We start from the raw sequence: 22,949 nt of genomic DNA on the forward strand, positions 1-22,949 counted from the left end.
ACCTTCCCATGGTCAGCTAGGGTTAGACTTCAACTGTACATATTAGAACATGCATGCCATGCCTGCACTCGATCTCAGTATTCTTTGTAGCTCTGCCAAAACTGCCATGAGTTCACAGACCATGTTCTAATGCTCCTCACTGTAGTCCCAGTAAAAGTGGGCATACGGGATGGCATGCTCTGAGGTGTGCATGCGCCAAACGCTATTTCAAATCTAGCCTTAATGGATCCGCACGAAGCGTACATTAATTCCAGAGTGTAGCATGTCTAACTTTTGCGTACACTAAAATAGCATTCTAACATGGCAGCTCACTTTGGAGCTGAACCGTCTCCTTCGGAGTGAATTAGTCTTTGCTACCGGTTCATCTTACCCACCGCAAAATTCATGAGCGACAAATTTACTTTGCGGTGGCTCAGTGGTTACGGTGCTCGGCTGCTGATCCAAAAACCGTAAGTTTGATCCTACGCGTGGCTCTCGCATTTCGATGGAGCCAAAATGCTAGAGATCCATGCACTGTGCGATGTGAGTGCTCTTTAAAAGAACCCCAGTGTCGCGAACTGACTGACGCGTCCCCGACTACATGCCGGACGGGAACGCTATCGCGTGCAGGTTCGAAGAAGAAAACAGGTCAAACTAAACAAAACGAAGCCGTGTTCATGCTTCAAAGGAAAGGAGCCAATGAAAACCGAAAACACCAAGAAAAACACACACTCGACACGCGGACATCACTACAGATAAAAGGAAAGAGTTCACCAAAGAAGAAGTGTTCCAGGTGAAGCGGGAATGCCTTGCAGGCAGAAAGGACGCGGTTTGCTGACTTGCGGTGCGTCGCTGGCGTTGCGTCTAAAGAAGCGGTGGAAGAGAGCCAGGTGGTGAGGTGGAACACGGGAAGACGCTCATGAACTCCAGTCAGCCGCACCCAAGAATTGGGCAGCGCGCAGCAGGAAAACCGTACACAAGCCCCGTCGTCGGCGTCCCGAAATGCCGTAGGCTTATTCAGGCTATTTAAGTGAAGTAGCTTCAGACATGTGCTGACGTTTGATTCAGATTACAAATCCTCTTTTCAGTGACTTTCACAGCGGACATCCACGCGTGAAGCTTGTTTTTTGACACAATGCCGGCTGGATAACACTGGGTTTTCTACATAGCAATTCAATGAAGCCATCCGCAGAAACGCCACACTGCGGCCTTCCAAAATGAGTGTGGCGTTTCTGCGGATGGCTTCATTGAATTGCTATGCGCTTACCTAAAATCAACAGTGGCAGAGTGGAACGGTTCGAGATCCATACAAAAGCAAGGCATATGTATAGGGTCATGCATCGCCCCCATTTTGAGCGACCTTTTCCTCGCTATGCATGACAGATCCTTGAAGGACAAGCTTGAGTCTTCAAGCGTTCTAAAAATTTTCCGGTACGTCGATGACTTCCTGGTCCTCTTAGATTGCGACACTGAAGCCTTTAAAACAGAAGCAACTCAAGTCCTCCACACTTTTTCTAATACTATATCACCTCTTGAAGTTACTCATGAATTCCCAGAACAAAACGCCATGCGGTTTTTAGAGTTAAAGTTGTTTTTCGGAGAGGACCATGTGTGCTGGTTATTTGAACCAAGAGCCAATAAGCCCATCCTACCCTACGATTCAGCCCATTTAAAACTTGTAAAAAGGAACATCGTGAAGTCAACTTTTAAGAACGCACTCACAAAATCTTGTGAACACAGGTTGCAGGACAGTTTTTCGAGCCAAGTGCTGAGGCTGACGCAATCAGGATACCCGCAATCTCTCCTTTCGTCTGTTGCAAAAAAAGTCCTGATAAGTATGAAGCATGAATGTGAAGCCCCGGATGATACGTGACAGCGGAACAAAAAGGTCGCCGTTCTGCCATACCTGCACCAAATCTCGCATAATCTGAAGAAAATTGGCAGAAAAGCAGGCGTAGACGTAGTCTTTTCAGCCCCTCTGCGCCTGTCAAGCCTGTGCAACAAAGTTAATAAAAAGAAAAAGAATAGTAGCTGTACAACCAGGCACCGAGATCCTTTTGTGCCTTGTGCGGAGGGTGTTGTATACTCTATACCTTTAGCTTGCGGTAAGGCGTACATAGGCCAAACAGGAAGATGCTTAAACGAAAGGTTAATGGAACATAGGAACGATCTAACTGGGGCGCCGTTGAGGAACCTGCCCGCCCATTGCAGCGTATGTGACAGCCAAAAGAAGTGCATTCCTCATTTTAAGAAAGCAACCGTCTTAAAGAAACATAAAAACCAACTAACATGCGAAATCATTGAAGCTACCTACATCTCAGGGCTCAAAGAAGGTTGCGTAAGCACCCCTTCCATCTCATTATCTGAAAAAGAAATCACCTTTCCCTCTGGTTTTACCTGATTTTACCTGGCTTTTAGGGGCACACTGCATTTTAGTTCTAGCCGTGTTAATTGTTGGCGCTCATCCCTTCGCATCGCTTACGTTGTTACCGTGTCTCGCCTTCTCATGTGTTTTTTTTTCTTCTTTTAGCAAAATTCGCGCCCTCAACCCTGTTTTTCCATTTTTTCCATTTGCGCACACTCAACCCTGTTTTTTACATTGTCTTGTTTTTTTTTTCCGCATGTCATTCGTGCTTTTCATGGAAGTCTTTGTATAGTGTGATAGTAGTTATCATTTTGATGCCCTGGACATCGTGTTGGTCCCAATTCGATAGCACGCCTTGATTACCCCCCTGGTGGGATTTTACCTGGTATGTGTATAAAAGTGCGGGTTCAATTTTTGCTCAAATAAAAGTTGGAAGTTCAGCGCTCTTTACCTTCTTCTCCTTCTTCCTGTGTTGTGTTCGCGCTGCTGATACATATGGATCGCAACCAACTAGCCCGACAGATGGTGTTATTCAGGGTAACCTTGAATCGGGAAAACACTTAAACCAATGACAGTTTTCTTGCTGAAGAGAAATGGCTGTTGCAATTCCTGTTTCTCAGATACCATTAACTGAATTTCATGCTCTAAAATAGTGAAGGAAAAATTCAAAATTTTTCATCTCAAAGAGGCAGACAACAAATTTCAGTTTGGTTTGGGTTGGTTTATGGGGTTTAACATCCCAAAGCGACCCAGGCTATGAGAGACGCCGTAGTGAAGGGCTCCGGAAATTTCGACCACCTGGGGTTCTTTAACGTGCACTGACATCGCACAGTACACGGGCCTCTAGAATTTCTCCTCCAAAGAAATTCCAGCCGCCGCGGCCGGGATCAAACCCGCGTCTTTTGGGTCAGCAGCCGAGCAAATTTCAGTTGCACATTTTTTTTTGTTTTTAATGATGCATAAGGCATTACTATGCACGGATAACCACACAGTATTCGCCTATGACTGCTAAATAATTTGTAATTAAATATCTTCTCTCTCCTGCTTCACTTTTAAAAACTGAGCAATGGCAATGGCATCAAAGGTCAGTATAAGCCAGGGGAGGCATGAGGAAAACTGCAATATAATTGCGGCTTCGTCATTCATTGTGATTCAGACTCTTAAGGCAGGCTGGCTTTAGCATTGTAACTAATTAAAACGATGAAGTAGCGATATCGTAGCTTTTTTGTGCCTTCCATAACCTATACTGAACATTGATGTCATAGCAATTGCTATGCTATTGAAACAGGGAAGAAAAGAAATCTGGTTGTAATTATTTAGCGATTGGAGACGAATACTATGCAACAATTCTATGTATACGAATGCCCAGCACGTCGCTGCAAAGAACACACATAACCAAAAATTTGGTGTTTATACTCATTTAAGGTAATACTACTTCCCACGCAAGAACACGACAGCCATGTGTAAACTTTTTGCTTTCATAGTAATCAAATCTATCCAACGACAAGTTAGGCGCAGCATGTCTGCTCTTTATAAATATGCAATACTGACAATGTTTGACACTAGCATTTGGCATGAACGAGATAACTGTGATTACTTCGCACATTACGTGCCAGTCCATACTATTATGCACAATTTAGATTTGCAAATGTAATGTGTAATTCTCTGACTGCCACGTTAGTGCACTGCAAACCAATGAAGTTGTCTTGCATTTGCAATGTTCTTACTACTTTTATGCAACACTGATCACTTCAGTATATCTGCATCGTTCTGTAGACGGCCACGGGATAGCTAGAATTAAGGCTATTTTATGTGATGGAAACCATTGACTAGACAACAAAGAAGAAAAGCCTCAACTACTGTCCTGGTGCTGGGACGTCTAATAAGAGCTCAGAAAGACTCGGTTTCAATACGCCAGACCCTCCGCATAACATTACCCTGTGCGAAAATACCCCACCCCACCCTAGCTTAATTTCTGTCCACATGCACCAAGGCTCACTGCACCTGTTATAAATATTGCCCTAAATATTGCAATCAAGCTGCCCGTGTATGCATAGACTATCTGTGCATGGAGAAAGAAAGAAGTTGTTAGGAATGTTTCACACCAAAAACAGAAAAAAAGCAGCCTGTTTCTCAGAAACAGCTAAGAGCATGAAATGGTGTGTCCAAAAAGATTAGGCTGCTTTGTACTTATTTATGACAACGAGAACTGTCAGAGCTGCGCTTTCAAAAATTCAGGAGCTTTGTGCACAAATGTAGCTTCCGTATGCACGTCTTGCAGCACCAACGCTTCCGAATTGAAACGACCGATGAATATGCACAGGAAAAAGCAAATAGAGAGCGCTTGAATTTAAAAGAAAAGCTACCTTGCACAATCAGAAATTTCGCGACAGAACCTTCCAAACAGTGACGTGTACTGGTTGCGCTATACGGAATATATACCTAGCAAATAAGTGTGCGCTTTGTTAACGAGCGGGATTCTTTGGCGGCAATGCTACAGCTACAATTCCGAAAACCTAACGCTGCAAAAATTGAGTTTTCAAAATACGTGTGAATGCACGATACACTTTTGCACGTATTTAGAACTTTCAGTTGTGAAACACAGACAACGAATCTTGTGTATGTGTCTTCCTTGGCTGGTAAAAAAATTCTTCTATAAGTCTCCAGTTTCCCTGTGTACTCCACAAATTCTAGGATCCCTGTCCGCTACACGTCAAATTTCACTGAAGCGAAAGTAATACAACCGACAGCTGATGATCTGCTAGGGCAACAGGATTTCAAAAGTTTGAGAAGGGCAGTGGGAGTCCAATCCAGGTGGAGTAGTGAAATTTGACTAGTAACAGACAGGGATCCTCCAATCTGTGGAGGACACCGGCAAATTGGAGACTTACGGAGGAATTTTTTACCCGCCAAGGAACACGCATACACAAGAGAGGACCACAGAGGACTACGGCTTTTACCAGCCCTTGTCCTGTGCGGTTCTCTCTTGTGTATGCGTCTTTTTTGGCTGGTAAAAAAATTCTTCCATAAGTCTCCAATGTGCCTGTGTCCTCAACAAACCGCAGGATCCCTGTCCACTACTAGTCAAATATTTCAACTCCACCTGGCTTGGACTCCCACCGCCCTTCTCTGTGGAGAAAGGGTGACAGCAGCTGGCAAAGGACAAGGTTAACTGCAGATCAACTGGGGAAGCATTATCCTGCACTGATTTTGACGGCAGGTTCACAAGACAAACAAAATCAACTCGAGGAGCGGGGTGCACATCATGCGACTGAATGTCAATGGCCAGTGAAAATGGCACCAGCACTATGGAATGCACATGCAGAAAACGAGACGCATTTTTTTGTCAACTTTGAGTAGCAGTCTACTGCAATTTTAAAGACCAAAGCTCTCAAGTATGGCAACACTGGCACTTTTTGTTTTACTGGGGTGAGGGTCGTCGTGAGGGTTGAAGTCCATATTTCTTTTCTATCCACTGTGTTAGTTGCGAGCTATGTTTACCTAATAGGGGCTGGGCATCTAACATCACCGTTATTTCTTTGCAGCAGTTAAAACAATACAGCATACATTTTATAACATGCTTAACGAATTTTTGGGAGCAGCATGCTTTTACCCTTCTACTATTTGTTGCTACTGAATCAGTTTGGCGTTGACAAAAGATCTGTAATAAGGAGTAATTACTCATTGACATCCACTCGAGCACAGCCAAACGGCTACAAAGGAAAGCTATACAGCTTTCACAGAAACTTCGTAGTTAAAGAAAGATTCGTCCTGGTCCGGTGTTCGAACTCAGAACCACCACTTCACTGGAGCAGTCGCTCTATCAATTTGTCCAACCTGGACGGCAAGCTTATGGTAGGGCGAGAGCGAAGTGATCAATAACTCGAGTGGGAACTGTGTTGGTCCAATGTTTTAGGACCCCTAAAACACTGGACAAACTCAGTTCCCGCTTCATGTTACCTCTAAAACATTGGACAAACTGAGTTCCCGCTTCATGTTACAATACTGAGTGACATTTTGGTCTATACACCAGAAATACCGGTAAAGCATCATGATAGAACACAATGTTTTTTAAAGGGATAAAGGAATATGTTCGCCCTTTATGAGGGCACATATGCATAAGAGGCAACATGTGTGAAATAGTCACTCCACCTGAAGCAGTGTAAATTCCATTATGTTAACAGCAGCAGTCAAAAGCTTCATGAGCGACTATTTCATACAGATCATGTAATTACATTCATGTAATTCAGGATCAGATTCATGTGATTATACAGGGAGGTACTGCTGCTAAGTGCACGTAGAGCTCTGCATGCATTTCTAAACCCGGCTGTGAGTCTATGTCTACGAAATTTTTCTAAATAGGCAGGTAAGGTATGCATCACTGGAAAACAATACCTACCACAAACAGCTGAGGAGAGATAGCACAGCCAAAAGCTGGAAGCACGAATGGCCCAGTAGATACTGGCAGCTGGCAACTGCAAATAAATATGTCAAAGCAACTGTTGTCAGTGGCCGTAACAATGTCATGAATGACAAGAGAAGAAATTGTCTACTGCTTCATAAATTAGAATAAGGTATTCACATAGGAACACAAAAAGCAATGAGATGGCCCATGACAAAAGAAATGAACAGATTGTATGTGATGCACCGATATACATTTTTTCCGTAGATTTACATGACTGTCACAACCGCATAGAAAGATGAGCAGGCTGGAATACCACTATTTTTATGCATGATGAAAAGAGCATAACTATTCGAATATAGCATGCACAGGATTTAATTATTACTACTAGGGTGCTTTGGAGCAGCACCGAAGGTATTTTTAAATTGAACGTAGCGACCAGTAGACCCGTCTGCTTTGCACAAATGACGAGAGGATGGAAAAGGCATGCATTCATTAGCAAGAAGCACGATATCTCACATCACAGCATGAAACGAAAATTGGTATTGGATTTAACAAATCTGCACAGAAATAAAAACTGCCTAGTGGCAATGCAAGTAAGAGCAAGGGAAAAAAATACCGAAGAAAACTGGTGAGTGTGGTGCAGGGAGGTCTGTGGGTAGGGTCTCGTGCCTGGGAATAGTTCCGAGCGCGGAGAATCGCCGGCAGCACAGCTGGTGGCAGTCAACCAAGAATAAATAAGAGAAAGTGAAAATCAATAACAAACCATCACCGATATAGCGAACGACTTGAAAGCGGGCCGCACAAACGAGGGATATAGCAAAAAGCTTGAAATCCTAAATAAGTGCGCAGTTGCATCCCAAACAGTTCTCAAAATCTGAAGGCGAGGAAGCATCGACACCTACACCTCAGGGCAGACGCAAGAACGATCTAACTTTGACATAATACTGTGTCAAATTCTGTTCTATGGGGAAGCACAGATAAAAATTTACAAATGACTAGGCAAGGGATATGCCCCAGCCTTTCACACGCGATCATTGTCCCCGAAAAAATTGTATGACAAATATTAAGGCGTAAGCACTAATCCGACGAGTACACACACTGAGCACTGTCTGTTGGCAGCTGGCCTAGCGCGAGTGCTCTGTCGCGCGGCACTGCCGCTCATCGTCATCTTCTAAGTAGCACAAATCAATCCGACGGTCACCAGCCGCGAGGCAACTCGACCGTTGTCAGTTCCCTTGTCTGTCCGCAGCTGGCCTAGCAAGAGCGCTCTCTAACGTGGCACTGCACGCTCATCATCCTCTCCTACGTAGCACAAATCTATGCTATTGGAATGTAGTAAACATTGTCTGTTGTTTTTCGCAGCGCTAGCAAGCGACCGCATAACTCTGTTGTGATAACTGGTGGCCGCGGCCGACAGCGCGCCTGAATACGTAGTGCGCGGGCCGCGGGCGAACGGACCGTCGTGTGAATCGGGCTTAACGCATTATAGCTGAGGCAACCGCACGCAGACTGCCTGCACTGCCATCCCTATATAGGCGCACACTAATAACGCGTGCGAATAGAGATCAGAAGTAAAGAAACGTACACGGGACTCACCGTTCAGACGGCTCATCAAGGCTTAGCAAAACCGCACATTCTTCTTCGTTGCCCCTCCAGATGACAAGAAGTCGTAGCGCTACCTTTCTTCACGGCTTTACCCGTTCAAAATCACCAGTGTTGACAGGGCGTAATTCTCGTCGTTGGTTTCCAAAACACACTTGTGTTCTTCATACACGTCCACCGCACGAGCACTCAAACAATGCTACGAAAACCCAAATAACACAAAACGTGACGACGGCTGCAGTTTTGCTTCGTTGAAAAAACCTACAAATGCGCTTTTTTTATTACTAATATTTGAATTGTGTTCGCAACAAAAACAAATTATATTTTTTCATTTTATTTCTTTATTAAATGCGAATACCAAAGCGCTTTTAGATACTTTTGCTGACATGTCGTTTGTAGAAGCTGCGATCCTGTGATCCCATCCCCGGGTGTCCTAGCAGACGACGGCGCAGACGACGCTGTTGACGGAATGCAATTTCGATTGACGGCAGCGAAAATCCCTTAAATGCGACAAAAAACGCAAAGAAACGCACCGTATCGCAAACTGGTCCATATCAAGGATATGTTCGACGCGAGCGGTAGGACAAAGAGCTGCTGCGATGCATTACTCAACGCGACACTGGCATGCTCGACGGAGACATGAAACAGAGCTTAAATGTGACCCGTACAAGCGGATTACTGTGATATCAACTGCGTTACGGAACTACGACGATACTTGCTTCACACTTTAGCTTATATGCAACAGCGGCCCGCACTCGCCGCATCCTGTTCGAGTGTACTTTCACTAGCAAGAGCCCACATGCATGGAAGCCGACAGAAGCAACTGTCTTTTCGAGTTCAGATTGTTCCGAGAAATACGAGCAGCTTACTTTAGCACGTACTCGAATTCAAGTTCGCAGACTGTGTGTCACGTACGGTGACGATGGCGTCGAGGACGAGCTTAAGAATCGCCTTAACGTGGCCGCAACGCAGCCGGTATCCCAAGCATTCGTGCGCTAATTGTTGTTCACCTGTACTGCGAACGTGCGCTCAGTCGCAGGCCAGCCGCTAGCTGCTCGATTTACCAGCCTTGCGAGTACAATTCGCAAGTTTCTGAGCCAATCTGTGAGCGAGCCGAGCTTTCAGCAATGACGCTGCTCGCGAGCGCGCCGCGCGACGAGCTTCGGCCTGCTCCCTGGCTGCCGTATTCGTAGCTAAGCCTAGGAGGTTTCACTTCGATGCCAGAGCTGAGAGCGCTTCGAAACTGGCTAGCGCTGAGGTGCTACTCTTTGCATTGTAAGTACGTTTTATTGTGAACTATGTCTCGTAGTGAAATAAAGATATGCTCGGGTCGACCCGAACGGTGATGATGGCGTCGAGGACGAGCTTAAGAATCGCCGCAACGCAGCCGATATTCCATGCATACATGTGTGCTAAATTTGTTCACCTGTGCTGCAAACGTGGGCATAAAGGCTCGCTCAATCGCAGGCCAGTCGCTGCTCGATTTTCCAGCCTTGCGTGCGCGATTCGCAAGCTACGGAGCGAATCATTGAGCGAGCCGAGCTATCGGCAACGACGCCGCCCGCGGTCGCGCCGGGCGACGAACTGTGCGCTGCTCGCTGGCTGCCCTTGTCGTCGCTAAACCTAGCCGATTTCACATAGATGCTGTAGCTGAATGCGCTTCGAAACTGGCCAGCACTTAGGTGCTACCCTCGGCACCGTTTTACTCTGAACCCCGCGTCATAGGGAAATAAATATATGCTCGGTTTCCGCGACCCCTTCAGGAGCGGAGCTATAGCAGAGGCCAGGCGAACTCCAGAGCAGCAGCAAAGCGGCTATGGGAGGAAATTTGTGTGGCTGTTATCGCTTCTACCAACAACTCGACATTGGCTAATGATACTCTATCCCAGAGCTTTGGTCGTGAACAAACAATACCAGTGCATTTTTCTGACGCCGGCATCCAGGCTGGCAGGCCGGCCCCGAGAAGCTAGCGCGCCCTTACGAATGTATGGCCGTAAGGGCGGAGGAGTAAAACAAGCACTGAACTCCCTTGAAGTACGCAGGAGTGGAAATGCCATTTTACTCTTTTGTCAAGAGGAGTGAACAGGACCTTTCACTCTTTCTCGTTTGTAGAGAGAGTAGATTGAGACCTGCAGGAGTAGCGAGGCTCTTTTACTCTTAATGGAGGAGTAGCAGTTCTTAGAGTGTATACTCACTTTACAACCAAGAGCGCACATGAGCTGCGCAAACAACACCGATAAGCTATAAACTTCAGTCATGGTGGTCAAGATTCAACAGTTCACAGTCATGAACGACTGTCCGTCCTTGTTCATGATTGTGAACTATTGTATCCTGACCACCATGACTGAAGTTGACAGGTTATCAGTGTTATTCGCGCAGTTTATGCGCACTCTTGGTTGTGAAGAGAGTATGTTTTATGCGTTCCTTTTCAATAAACCTTCACTTGCTAGTCAGCACCTGTCTCATCTTCTCTCTTGTCCCTGTTGCTGCGCTGTTTTCTTCAAGTATCCTTCTTCCCTTCTTTGGTCATGCACCGTTGCACTGGAAAACTACAAATTTAAAGTACTGTCAACATTTGCCTGAACAATTTAGCACGTCTAAAATATGCTTGTCTTCTGGTAGCCTCCAGCTGCTCACGATGATGGTCTCTTCTAATTCATGATGTCACAAGCGAAGCTGCATCCCTGCAAAAAAAAAGAACAAAAAATTTCCTAATATAAGCATACACGTCTAATAACAAATCTTCTACACTCCTCAAGGAACACAGACATTGGACAGCTCTGTTTAAAGAACTTATGTCCAGTCACTTGGCTCAAACAAAATAGTGAAAAAAAAATGCCCTTCCCTGGTACCGCGAGCATATTTTAACAGCCTGAGCAACAAATTGTTCTGAAAGTGGCTAAAAAATGCATTCATTACATAAAAGACAGACTATTCATGCCACCTAAAATTCCTCCAAAGCAAGCAAATAATTTACAAACTAAAATTCCCATTCCCGCACCTCACAGCAATGGCCAGTGCTGCTGTCTCGCTTGAATCTTGCCTTACAAGCGGACATACTGATGTCATCCATGGGGACGACCATTCAATTGCTTAAAACCACAAGGGCGCTTGTAGATGAAGGCGTAGCCGGCTGGAGGTGGTTGCACATCACTCCCTTTGTCTTCCCTCAATTGTGCCATGGCAGGTGGCCGACAAAGTAAACCGAGCGAAGAGGGCAGGCCCAGCCTATAGCCTTTTTCAGTCTCACTGCTGTGCACAATTTGAAAGGCGAAGTTGCTAACGGCCGATTCTTCCTGGGCTACATAAGCTAGATCACAAACTGATGATGGGTGCAGGGGTCAAGTGGATGCAGCTAGCACAGGAAAGAACTAATTTGGGGAATATGGGAGAGGCTGTCGCCCTGCAGTGGGTATAGTCTGGCTGACGATGATGAAGGATGATTGAATACCAATGAATATTTCACTTTTCTTACCCTTGGCGCAAATCGCTGCACAGTCCCATAAATGTTGGTTATAAGGGTATACATCTGATTGGGAATGAGAGGGCAAAGACTAGTATAATGCAGCAGCGTCAGTTTCGAGTGAAAGAATAAATTCTGGTTCCTTGCTTAAAATGCCGCTGGATTTATGCTATCTTCCAGTAGAATGCATGAGAACTGGTGTAATGCCCTCGCACAAAGTGCAGACGTTAAGGAACATGCACATGTTCTTCCAGAGAACGAAACATTCCAAAGTAGTGGTAATGACCATCGGTCATCGCTGCTGGATCAGTATGCCTCTGCGTCTTTAGTAATTTTCTAGCATCCGTGGGTAACTCTGGATGGTATGGCTTCAGCACTTTAAGCAGGGAATGCAGGTGAGAAGCAGGCTATTAATTGCCCACACGCGCAAGTTGTGCTCTAGACATTGAGTAGCGGCACCAGACTCAAGTGTCATCCTATCTTCATAAACCACCAACTCCTTATTGTCAGAAATCCGCGACAACTCCTATGTTGCCCTTTCTATGTCAGAGATGCTGCTAGCGGTGCTAAAATCCGACAAGTGAGAACTGCGGCTTTCAACTGCGTCCTCGCCTGGCGCTGATAAAGAGGATAAAATAATATTATGCGATCAAAAGGCATCTTGATACTGTTCTGCTCATGTTGCGTACAATCTGCTGCCATGACCATTATCAAGCCTAACAACAGAAAAACAGTTCTAGTTCGTCGTGAACAACCTCTGCTGTTCTTCGGCGTCGTTGCTGAATGGACACTTCGCTTAGCGAACACTTCATTCTCTTCATGATACAACGAATGTAACACTTTATCAAACTATCACGAAGAACCAACACAACTCACAGCACAACAATGGAAGTCTAGAAATCACTCACCATTGAGGTCATCCTCTGGGCAAGCCTTTGTTGTTTCAGCTGAATTCCAGTGAAACCACAACGAAACACAGCAGCGCGGGCACGGCGACAGCAAGAAAAACTGTACTAGAAGAACAAAAAACGTGAATATCTTGCCACGACTGCCGCTGACACGCAACGCAGGTTCTCCGATGAGCGCGCATCGCAGAATTGGCTCTCGGCGCGGCCGCGGTTTGGATTTGGATTTGTGATAGTGATTTCCATGGCCATTAGACTGCGGGGCGTCAGTGAAACCAGAACTAAATTTCTTCGGCAGTTTTAATTTTGTCTGCATGTTTAATTGAAAAACAAAGTACTTCCAGCTCATTAACAATATTTTAGATAGAAATATATCTTTCTACATTAGTGTCACAGAGTGCAAGTACACTTGGACTGCTCACCATTTGCATACACACCACATGCAAACTTGCCCTCGAAGTAAAAATTAATGAATTAATTAATACTTTCATGGTGAGTAGAAGTGATCTGGTACCGGCTTTTCTATTTGGGCTTCAGAAATAGCCCGAGAGGGCAGACAGTTAACCTATAGCATGAATGTTATATCAATGTCATCATATGTGATTCAACATTTATTCATCATTTGACAATATTGCTGCAATGTAAAAAGACCACTTTAGGGCAACGTTATCAGCATGTTGCTTGGTAACATTGCAGTAACATTATTTAATGTTGAAGAATGTTAGCGCAACATAGTACAACATTGGCAATGTTGTTGCAACGTTGCAGTAACATACTGTGCTACTAGGGTCCCTATTTTGCTTTCGCATTTGACGCTTTTGATAATAAGACGCACGCGCTCATAGCGTTGCACTTGACGCGATTCGCAGTCGCGTTTCGTGCGCGGCCGCTTGCAAACGTAACCAAGGGTAGCGTTAAGTTCTATGCACCTGAAGAAGTGACACGGTGAGGTAAAGCTTTCCAACGCCACTGACGCATTGAGGTCACGATCGAGAGCCAGCCGTTTCTCCGCCAATTCCTCTCCCCGCGACGCTGATCGCATCTCACAAGTACGGAGACGGAACACGCTGCGCGATGGCTTAGGGCAATAAGCGGTTGCTTCATGCAGTACAATTACCGCTAAACTCTTATTTCCGTGACGACCGGCCACAGGGTCTTTAGCGTCGCATTCAGCACCATCACTCAGCTAATGTGTGCGGCGAGTACGCCGAGACCGCCGCCGCAACGCATTTGACCGTCCATCTCTACGGCGCTACTGTGCTAACCCACCTTCACGCCGCAACTCGGCGGTGTTTTTTGTACTTGGAGCCAAGTAGCAGACGACACTTTATTTTTTCGTCATACTTTTTTCTTTATTCTTCAATGTCGTCATTCTATTCTGCTGTTACGCATTTTCGCACCGCTCCGATTCACACGTCACGGGTACGCCCCGCTCACGGCGGATTGGCGAATATCGAGAATCGGGCCCCAGGTTGCATTTGGTGGTCAGTTTTGTTTTATACTACATTTAGATAGGGTACTTGCCTGATTCAGTCAGAATTATTTGGAAATCCCCATCGTCTGCGGCGACAGCGAACCAAAACCGAAAAACTTCGCAGCAGTGGTACCCGTAGCGCCATCTGGCAACCACCGGAGAAACGAGCCCCCTACAGACGACAGTGGGGGAGCTGCGCGGTTCTTTTAAAAGAACTTTCCTCACTACATTATCATTGTTGGACAGAGAAAACATTGTTTGCATCAAATTTCCGCAATTTCAAAGAATTCGGTTTCTGTCTATTGCAATAAAACGTGTAAATCTTCTTTTCGCGTCGTCTGCTTTCGTCTTTCTTTCTCCGGCGGCAGCTGTCCTGAGTTGGTGAGTGAATTATCTTTGCTTGTTGCTCTCTGCTGCCAAGCAGCGCCAGATATCATCGAAAATTCGGTCATACAGCGATCAAGACAAGGCCATGGGCGCCACTTGGCGATGCGAGCCCAACTCTTTTCGCTTCGTACGGAAGCAGTTCAGGGCGACATTACGTCGTCGGCCGCCCCATCGCTCGTGTCTGCAAAGATGGCTGAACAGGTTTCAAAGTACGGGAACCATAGCCAGGGGACGCAGATTCGTTGCCGGGCTCCCACGGGGGAATTGGAGATGGCATCGAAGGCGCATGTGAGTCGGATCCAAAGCTGTGATGCAGGCGCCCTGCGCTGTTTTGAACGGCAGCCTCGACCGTGAAAAGGAATGCGGCCGTGTGCTGCACGAACTCACCGACCACGACCTGACGCGGCGGCTGCAGTCCTTCACAGCGGACCAACAGCGAATTGCCGCCCACCCTGGCCATGTTGTCGTTAGGGGCTATTTATTGGTAATAACAAATTTAAAAAATGAAGGAACAGATCTTGCTAGCCGCGGCATCTGTCATCGAAGCGTGAAGCACCTGAGCAGCGGCTAGCGGGAACGAAATGACACGGAGACGACAGGGAGAACGAAAGGAAGGGGGGGGGGGGGCGGTAGATGAAAGGATAGGGGTATGGCAGCCGTATACGCTATGTACAAATGCAGGTTAGTCAAATAAAAAAAATATGGGGTGCTGCGCCGTGCAAGGTTTCTGAGTGCACGCGGTGCGCGGGCGTGCATATTGCGTGGTTGGGGGGAGCGGCCGATCGCTGCCCAAGCGATGACTCTCAGTCCGGCACAGATGCGTTGTCCTGCGTCTGTGAGGGCATCGCGCGGGGCCATTTTTCGTGGGGAAGCAACCGAGCGCGCGCACACTCACTTGGTCGTCGCAGGCCGGCCGCTCAAAAGTAAATATTTAAATGCCGCGCAAGTGCCGTGTCCTGTCCCGAGAGAGGAAAGGAAAAACATGACAAATCCACACGCTCGCGGCTCACTGTACAGATATGCTGGTGTGGGGGCGCCCAGCTGTAAAGCCTCCGAAGGTAGCACACGCGAAGCTTTTGTCACTGCGAATAACTACCCGATGCGGAACGGACGGGCCGTCAAGCCCGTCTGTTCGAAGTATACACAGAGGCTCACCAGAGTTCGCTCACGGGTGGGGGCACTGCCCTTGGGCCACAGGAGCGCCGAGACACTGTCCGGAATGAGTCCCTGCGCCCTGTAAGCCACATGCATGTCGCGACGCGGTTGGGCGAAGGCGGTACAACGGAGGAGCAAGTGCTCCAGTGTTTCAACTGCATCACAATCGGCACACACGTCGCGTGTGGCTATTCCGTGGCGCACCCGTCTGTCCCCGGCCACACGCATCTTACGCGCGCACGGTGGATCATCGCGTCCTGCTGCCATGTCAGGGAGCGGCCACTGATGCTGTTGATGCGCTCCCCTAAGGCGATGTGCTTCTCGGGGTGCTGCAGCCGGAGGCGGTCGTAGATGACCGCTCGCACGTCCTCCAATGCGAAAGGGAGATCGCCAGCAGGTGACTGATGTGCGGCGGTGGCGAGTTCGTCGGCTTGCTCGTTGCCCACAATTCCGCAGTGGCCGGGCACCCACTGCGCACGCAAGGCGCAGCCGTGCTGCGCCAGTCGCTCTACTGAAATGAGGCGCGAAAAAGCCTCCAATATAAAAGCAAGTGGCCATTCTAAGCAAGTATTGCAAAGAAGAAAACCAATAAAACTACGGGCAACAACGAAAAGCTTTAAGATCTAGGTCTGCTGGCCGTCCAGGTTTGCGGAAGAAAAAAAAACGTCATTATCCTTTATGTGAGAATGATGGAGAGAACGCTGAAAATATATAGGCTGTCTCTTGTCGAAGTAATTCTAAAGGCTGCAATTATCCATTTCATTTATTTTCCTTGAAGGCCTGGTGAGGGGCATTTCATAAGTGGGGGGGGGGGGGGTACAATATTGGTTGGCGGCAAGTGTTTAGCCGATGACAAATGAGCATGAAGATTGACAGCGAAGGTCGCGGAGCACATGATGGTTGCAATGTCTCTGGGAATGTCGTTCCAGTCCACAATAGTACGACGGAAAAATGGGGCTGCAAAAGTAACCGTGCGGACACGTGGTCGAGGAACTTGGAAAGAATGACTAGTGCGATGAGATATGCGGGTTGGCGGGACGATGTAGGGCGCGCAGGAAAGTGAACTGTGGTAAAATTTGTGGAATAAGCAAAGGCTGGCGATGCGACAACGAACTTAGCGGAGAGATAACCCTGATTTATCTTTCAACCCTGACACGCTGATGTCGTAGTAATATAAAGAACGAATGAATCTTTCTGCTCTGTTTTGTACTGCTTCAAGCGCGTTGATAAGCTGTGCATGTTGCGGGCTCCAAATAGGTGAGGCATATTCTAATTTTGATCTGACAAGTGTTTTGTATGCTAGTAATTTGACATGATCGGGCCATGGCGGAGATGACGTCGTAAAAAACCTAGTGTTCTATTAGCAGATGATGTAATATTACTGATGTGTGCACTCCAGGACAAGTCGTTACACAAGCGTCACACCTAAATACTTATATGATAGACAAAACTGTACAGGGATGTTACTAATTACGTATGGAAAATCAAGCGGATTACGACGGCGGTGGAAAGACATGCGTTTACATTTATGTGGTTTAAGTTCCATTAACCAAACGTCACCCCATTCCTTAATCCAGTTAAGGTCGTCCTGGAGAGAATTTTGGTCATTAATGGTAGTAACTGAGCGGTAAATGACGCAGTCATCTGCGAACATGCGAATTTTAAAATTGACGTTGTCTGGTAAGTCAATAACATAAATTAAATATAGAAGTGGGCCGAGTACCGAGCCTTGAGGGACTCCAGATGTTGCAGGAATGGAGTTAGAATTGTGATCGTTAATAGTGACACACTGCGTGCGATTAGTGAGAAATTCTTCGATCCATTTTAAAATATCGTTAGGCAAGTTCAAGTATGTCAGTTTTAGTAGTAATCGTTTGTGTGGTACCTTGTCGAACCCTTTTGCATAATCTAGGAAGATAGCATCGGTCTGGAGGTTAGTGTCAAGATTAGCCTGCAAATCACGAAGAAAAATAGCGAGCTGTGTTTCACATGAGCGACCTTTTCTAAAACCGTGTTGTGACGGATAACAAAAGTTGTTAGTGTTGAGGAAGCTCGTGATGTTTGTGTAAATGACGTGTTCCATGAGCCTGCAGGGCACCCTTGTAAGAGAAATGGGTCGGTAATTAAGAGGTGAATCTTTCTTGCCTGATTTGAAGACTGGAACGACCTTACCACTTTTCCAGTCGTCTGACATTGTACCTAATGAGAGTGACTGCGAGAAAGCATAAAAATTCAGGAGAAATATCCCTGGTATTCTTCTGGAGCTTAGAGTTAATATTGTCAATAGCGAATGAACATGAAAGTTTCATAGTTTCTACTAAGGACAAAATACCTGATGACAAGAAAATGACTTGTGGCTTAGCACAACCTGTTTGGGAATGTAGCATCGAAAAAGGCCTTTCGGTCTCGTTAGTAAATACATATTCGAAGGCAGCATTGAAGATGGTGGCACACTCGGCTTCAGGTGCACATGACTCGTCTGAGAGCGTTATCTCAGGTGCACGATGTGGGTTTATGACTTCCCAAAATTTTCTTGGATTACTTATTTACAGATTGGGTAGGTCTGAGTGGAAAAACGTATGTTTAGCGTAACGGATGGCGGAGTTATCAGTTACGCAGGTATGTTCTAGTATAACTTGAGTTCATGTTCATGTTATTGCAGAAATCAAAGAATTCCCTTTCTGCGCTATTATTAGCAATGGGTGTGGTATGGGTTTGCCAATCCATATTCGGAAAATTGAAATCACCAAAGAGGAAGACGTGCGAATTAGGGTGCTTTGTGATCAGTCGACTTAGTGTGTTATTAATTTGGCGGGAAAAATCAGGGATGCTGTGAGATGGCCTGTAACAAACGAAGAGTAGGACTGTGTTAGGTGCAACGTGGCAGTGTAGAAATAACATTTCTAAATGTGAAGAATCATCTATTAGTGAATACAAAAGGTCCTGGCCGACAGCTATAAGCACGTCCCCTCCGCGTCCTTCGCTGCGGTCTTTTCGTAAAAGCTGAAAATTTGGCAAGTCAGCTAGTATTTCATGATCTGAGACGTCAACGTTCAGCCAGGTTTCAGTTAGCATCAGTAGATTACTTCTTGATGATAACACGAGACTAGAAACAAGCTCCCGCGTGGACTCTCTGTAGTAAGGCGCCGTTTCCATTTTTCGCGTCAGTTATGAAAGGACGGCACGCAGTCGCAAGTTTTGCTGTGAACATAAAGAGGTCCTCTCCCCACTCTCTTCACCGCAGTAATGTGGAGACGGGTTACCAGGCATAGATTTTCTGCCTACGTGAACGAGCGCGTTGTAATGCAATTTATTACAGAATATATATGTCCCACTTATCGAGAGGAAACGAGCGTCGAAGCAGGAAAGACAAGGATCTATGAAGAGTAAACGTTCGTCGTTATTTGCACAATTTCGAACTGCGCTTGTTTGCGCCAGTGGGCACGTTATAATGTTAAACTGAAGCATGGTACCAGGTAGTGGCTCGTAAAAAGCGCCGGAGTGACAGGAAGAAGCATCGAGCAATGCTGAGCTTGCTGTAAAAGAACTGAAAGATCCAGCTTCCGATCACATATGGCATGTGTGTCCGCAAGGAGTGATCAGCGTCTTGATTTTTACATTGCTGGATACGTAGCACGAGATAGGCTAAATCAACGTGTAATGCATGCAGAAATGACCTACTTGCTGCCAAAAATGACATAGGAAACCTTCGTACCCCTCATTTTACACGCCTAAAGGAGGATGGATATTACCGCACTTTTTCGTTCCGAGCACATGGAGAATATTGGCTGTCCTGATCACTCTGAATCACTGAGTTCTGAGATGATGGCATACTTTATATGCCAACATGGTTGCACTTTTTTGTGAAGTCGCTGAACTGTGCCAGGGTGCAGAAGTTCGAAGCGGCGATATCTCTTAAGCTTAGTCGCATCACGTACGTTGCACTTTCGAAAAAATAATTAATTATTTCATTTTCTACATATTTTTCATACCAATACATTTATTTTCAAAGTCTGTTTGCTTGAGGTTGTCACAGTACGTCACTATTTAACATACAGGGCTATGCAACTCTTTGGGCTGTAGTAATATGATTTCACATGCGTGCATTTTTTATGGCATTTACGATCCGATTATTCAATGTTGCAGTACATATACATGTCTGTAATCTTTCATTGTGCCGACGGTTTCTTTCTTTCTGATTTCGGATCTGATTTCTTTTCTCGTTTGTGTTCAGCTTTTGTAGTGAACACAATGTTATCATATCTGAATATATGTAGGCATTCCTTTGCGTTTGGAGTGCAGTTCTGATGCACAGAAATCAGCCATTGCATAGATTTGAAACATCGTCATGTCTCTCAGTTGTACGCTTTCGCTTCATTCATTTTCGCCTTTCTCAAAGCTAGCTGCACTAAATTTGTTCATCTATGTGATGCAACTATTCATATTCTAATATTGTTCTCCTTGTTCCGCCACTGCAGAAAACCACTCTCAACAAGCCTGAGATTTTACTCAGGACAGAAACAAAAAAAGAATACAGATTAATTTCGATGTGTTATCATAACGAGTGCCGTGAAGTGAAACTGTCGAATCATCTCCGGACCCGTATGCATGTAATCACTGTCCAATTTCGTCGGTAAGACATTCAGCCTGACCGTCCTGAAAAGAATAAAAATGAAACCTCGGAAGGACCTAGGTAAGCAGCTGGCCTTTTCTCCCGAAATGAGACGCACTTGCCACTCTGATTTCCTTCTAAAAGGCTCAATCATTTCTTCCGTGCGATCACGTCAATGGTGATGTAAAAAAAAATTCGCAGTGGCTTAGCTCTGATTCAGCCTGGATATACAAGCGAAAAGCTGCAGTTATGCTGTGTTTGACGTCATGTCTGTCGCAGTTCGCGCACAATGCACTGGGAGCACCACGATAGCGGTGTAGATTTTCAGCCAACTCCCTCGCTACCACTTCTGGGTCTTCTTTTCTTCCTTCCATGGCGAATGTCTGCGCCTCTCCTACGGCCGCCGCTGCCGCTCACGCGTTCTCGCAACGCCTTGCGAAAGAACCGCACGTTTGTACGGGTTCAAATTTCGCGCACAGGTTGCATTTGGTGGTATGTTTTGTGTTATGCTACATATAGGTGGGCTACTTGCGTGATTTGGTCCGAATCATTTTGAAATCGCCATCGTCTGCGTCGACGGAGAACCAAAACCGAAAGACTTCGCAGCAGTTGTGCCAATGGCGCCATCTGGCACCGACCGGAGAAACGAGCCCCCCAAAGGGGATAGTGGGGAAGGCTGCGCGGTTGTTTTAAAAGAAATTTCCTGACTACATTATAATTGTTGGACAGAGAAAGCATTGTTTGCATAAAATTTCCGCAATTTCAAAGAATTCGGTTTCTGTCTATTGCAATAAAACGTGTAAATCTTCTTTTCGCGTCGTCTGCTTTCGTCTTTCTGTCTCCGGCGGCAGCTGTCCTGAGTTGGTGAGTGAATTAACTTTGCTTGTTGCTCTCTGCTGCCAAGCAGCGCAAGATATCACCGAAAATGCGGTCGTACAGCGATCAAGAAAAGGCCATGACCGTGACTTGGCTATGCGAGTCCAACTCCTTTCGCTTCGTACGGAAGCAGTTCAGGGCGACATTTCGTCGTCGGCCGCCCCATCCCTAGTGTCTGCAAAGATGGCTGAACAGGTTTCAAAGTACGGGAACCGTAGCCAGGGCACGCAGATTCGATGCCGGGAGCTCCCGCAGGGGCATTGGAGATGCAATCGAAGGCGCATTTGAGTCGGATCCAAAGGTGTCATGCAGGCGCGCGGCGCTGTTTGGAACAGCAGCCTCGACCGTGAAAAGGAATGCGGCCGTGTGCTGCACGAACTCACCGACCACGACCTGACGCAGCGGCTGCAGTCCTGCACAGCGGAACAACAGCGAATTGCTGCCCCACCTTGCCATTATGTTGTTAGTGACTATTTATTGGTAATAAGAAAAATAAAAAAATAAAGGAACAGGTGTTGCTAGCCGCGGCATCGGCCATCGAAGCCTGAAGCACCTGAGCTGCGGCTAGAGGGATAGGGGTAGGGCGGCAGTGTACACTATGTACAAATACAGGTTACTGAAACAAAAAATAAATGTGGGGTGCTGCGCCGTGAAAGGTTTTTCAGTGTACGCGGTGCGCGGGCGTGCATATTGCGTGGTTGGGGGGAGCGGCCGATCGCTGCCCAAGCGATGACTCTCAGTCCGGCACAGATGCGTTGTCCTGCGCCTGTGAGAGCAACGCGCGGGGTCATTTTTCGTGGGGAAGCAACCGAGCACGCGCACACTCACTTGGTGGTCGCAGGCCGGCCGCTCAAAAGTAAATATTTAAATGCCGCGCAAGTGCGGTGTCCTGTCCCGAGAGAGGAAAGGAGAAACATGACAAAACACACGCTCGCGGCTCACTGTACAGATAAGCTGGTGTGGGGGCGCCCAGCTGTAAAGCGTCCCAAGGTAGCACACGCGGAGCGTTTTGTCACTGCGAATAATTACCTGACGCGGAGCAGACGGGACGTCTAGCCCGTCTGTTCGAAGTATACAGAAGCTGACCAGAGTTCGCTCATGGGTCCGCGCACTGCCCTTGGGCCACAGGAGCCCCGAGAGACTGTCCGGGATGAGTCCCTGCGTCCTGTAACCCGGAAGCATGTCGCGACGCGGTTGGGCGAAGGCGGTACAACGGAGGAGCAAGTGCTCCAGTGTTTAAACTGCCTCACAGTCGCCACACACGTCGCTTGTAGCTAGTACGTGGCGCACCCGTCTGTCCCCGGGCCACATGCATCCTACGCGCACGGAGGATTATCGCGCGCCGCTGCCATGTGAGGGAGCGGCCACTGACGCTGTTGGTGCGCTCCCCTCGGGCGACGCGCTACTCGGGGTGCTGCTGCCGGAGGTGGTCGTAGATGGCTGCTCGCACGTCCTCCAGTGCGAGAGGGAGATCGCTAGGAGGCAACTGATGTGCGGCGGTCGCGAGTTCGTCAGCTTGCTTGTTGCCCACAATTCCGCAGTGGCCGGGCTCCCACTGCGCACGCATGGCGCAGCCGTGCTGCGCCAGTGGCTCTAGGCGCGCGTGGATTTCACACAGCAGAGGGGTACCGCGGCCTCGGGTATGGAGGAGGCTGAGGGGCCGCATAGCAGAGCACGACTGTGCTGCGTCGGAGCAAGGAAGAGGAGCAAGTCGAGCCCCAGACGG

The 22,949-nt window shown here is 47.0% G+C and overlaps 1 long non-coding RNA gene across 1 annotated transcript; it reads right to left on the bottom strand.

Annotated features, from left to right (window-relative positions):
* Positions 1-6,428: 6,428 nt before the first annotated feature.
* On the bottom strand, positions 6,429-9,796 carry LOC149356129 (uncharacterized). Its single transcript, XR_016291623.1, has 3 exons — positions 8,346-9,796; positions 7,366-7,459; positions 6,429-6,819 (listed from the first exon to the last, which is right to left on the bottom strand). It is a non-coding gene; the product is annotated as an uncharacterized LOC149356129 (long non-coding RNA).
* Between the last annotated feature and the right edge of the window lie 13,153 nt (positions 9,797-22,949).

The sequence above is a fragment of the Amblyomma mixtum genome, chromosome 3 (assembly GCF_055824585.1).
Source record: "Amblyomma mixtum isolate Tamu chromosome 3, ASM5582458v1, whole genome shotgun sequence".
Lineage (NCBI taxonomy): Eukaryota > Metazoa > Arthropoda > Arachnida > Ixodida > Ixodidae > Amblyomma > Amblyomma mixtum.